At 50.9% G+C, this 2,500-nt stretch overlaps 1 protein-coding gene across 1 annotated transcript in view; it reads left to right on the forward strand.

Annotated features, from left to right (window-relative positions):
* Positions 1 to 2,500, forward strand: part of LOC125038072 (dynein axonemal intermediate chain 7 homolog) — a 30,083-nt gene that overhangs the window by 26,240 nt on the left and 1,343 nt on the right. The window lies entirely within an intron of this gene.

Consider the following 2,500-nt stretch of genomic DNA (forward strand, 5'->3'; position numbering starts at 1 on the left):
GGAGAAGAAGAAGGGGAAGGAGAGGGAGAGAAGGAGAGAGGGAGAGGGAGGGAGAGGGAGAGGGAATAGGAGAGGGAGAGGGAGAAGGAGAGAGCGAGGGAGAAGGAGAGAGCGAAGGAGAAGGAGAGAGCGAGGGAGAAGGAGAGGGAGAGAGAGAGAGAGAGAGAGGGAGAAGGAAAGGGAGAGATAGGAAGAGGGAGAAGGAGACGGAGAGGGAGAGGGGGAGGGAGAGGGAAAGGGAGAGGGAGAGAGGGAGAGGGAGAGAGAAAGGGAGAGGGAGAGGCAGAGGCAGAGGCAGAGGTAGAGAGGGAGAGGGAGCGAGAGGGAGAAGGAGAGGGAGGGAGGGAGAGGGGGAAGGGGAAGGAGACGGAGAAGGAGAAGGAGAAGGAGAAGGAGATGGAGAGGGAGAGGGAGAGGGAGAAGGAGAGGGAGAGGGAGAAGGAGAAGGAGAAGGAGAAGGAGAAGGATAAGGATATATATATATATATGTATATATATATATATATATATATATATATATATATATATATATATATATATATATATATATATAGAGAGAGAGAGAGAGAGAGAGAGAGAGAGAGAGAGAGATAAAATAGTGTATTTTAATACACATAAGGATGAGGAATTAAATAAAAGAAAAATAGGAGTGTAAAAAAATGTCGGAAGATGGAATAAAAACACAGTACTAAATATTAGGAATAAACAAATTGGGCAAAAATGTATGCAATAAAAATGGGATAAAAAAGAGATGACAGAGAAAAAAGATGAGAAGGGAATTAGTTATCAACCTCTATAAGAAACAATATAGATTAAACAAACGGAATGAAAACTGAACATAATAAACAGAAGTAAATAACGGTGAAACGAAAGGAGAGACGAGCAAGAGAAACAGAAACAGAAGAAGATGACAGACACGAAGGAGTTAGAAGAAAGACAACAGTGGGATTTGAAAAAGAAATAATAATGATTTCACGGGAGCATTAGTTTGAGTCTAAGAACAGCTGCATCACAAGACAAACAAACAAAGGAGAGACAGGGGGCCCTGAGCCTTTGTTCTGAGAGAGGGAGAGAGGGAGGGAGAGGGAGAAGGAGAGGGAGAGGGAGAAGGAAAGGAAGAGGGAGAGGGAGAGGAAGAGGGAGAAGGAGGCAGAGGGAGAGGAAAAAGAAGAGGGAGGGGGAGAGGGAAACGGAGAGGAAGAGAGAGAATGAGAGAGAAGGAGAGTGAGAGGGAATAGGAGAGGAGAAGGAGATGGAGAGGTAAGAAAAGAAAGTGTGTGAGAAGGAGAGAGGTAGAGGGAGGGAGAAGGAGAGGGAGAGGGAGAGGAAGAAGGAGAGGGAAAGGGAGAGATAGGGAGAGGGAGAGAGAGAGGGAGAGGGGGAGCGAGAGGGAGAGGGAGAGGGAGAGGGAGAGGGAGAGGGAGAGGGAGAGGGAGAGGGAGAGGGAAAAGGAGAGGGAGAGGGAGAGGGAGAAGGAAAGGGAGAGGGAGAGGAAGAGAGAGCGGGAGGGAGAGGGAGAGGAAGAGGGAGAAGGAGACAGAGGGAGAGGAAGAAGAAGAGGGAGAGGGAGAGGAAAACGGAGAGGAGGAGAGAGAATGAGAGAGAGGGAGAGGGAGAGGGAATAGGAGAGGAGAAGGAGATGGAGAGGTAAGGAAAGAAAGTGTGTGAGAAGGAGAGAGGTAGAGGGAGGGAGAAGGAGAGGGAGAGGGAGAGGAAGAAGGAGAGGGAAAGGGAGAGATAGGGAGAGGGAGAGAGAGAGGGAGAGGGGGAGCGAGAGGGAGAGGGAGAGGGAGAAGGAGAAGGAGAAGGAAAAGGAGAAGGAGAAGGAGAAGGAGAAGGAGAGGGAGAGGGAGAGGGAATAGGAGAGGGAGAAGGAGAGGGAGAGAGAAACAGAGAGAGAGAGAGAGAGAGAGAGAGAGAGAGAGAGAGAGAGAGAGAGAGAGAGAGAGAGAGAGAGAGAGAGAGAGGAAGAGGGAGAGGAAGAGGGAGCGAGGGAGAGGGAAAGGAAGAGGGAGAGAGGGAGAGGGAAAGGGAGAGAAAGGGGAGAGGGCGAGGGAGGAGGAGAGGGAGAGAGGGAAAGGGAAAGGGAAAGGGAAAGGGAGAGAGAGAGGGAGAGGGATAGGGAGAGAGAAAGGGGGGGAGAGGGAAAGAAGGAGAGGGTGAGAGAAAGAGAGAGAAAGAGGGAGATGGAGAGGGAGAGAGGGAGAGAGACAGAGAGAGAGAGAGAGGGAGGGAGAGAGGAAGAAAGGGAGAGGGAGAGAGGGAGAAAGGAAGGAGAGAGAGAGAGAGAGGGAGAGAAGGAGTGGAAGAGGGAGAGGAAGAGGGAAAGGGGGAGGGAGAAGGAGAGGTTGAGGGACAAGAAGAGGGAGAGGGAGAGGAAGAGGAAGAGGAAGAGAGAGAGGGATAGAGAGAGGGGGAGGGAGGGGGAGAGGGAGAGGGAGGGGGAAAGGGAGAGGGAGAGAGGGAGAGGGAGAGGGAGAGGCAGAAGGAGAAGGAGAGG

The sequence above is a fragment of the Penaeus chinensis genome, chromosome 24, assembly GCF_019202785.1.
Source record: "Penaeus chinensis breed Huanghai No. 1 chromosome 24, ASM1920278v2, whole genome shotgun sequence".
Classification (NCBI taxonomy): Eukaryota; Metazoa; Arthropoda; class Malacostraca; order Decapoda; family Penaeidae; genus Penaeus; species Penaeus chinensis.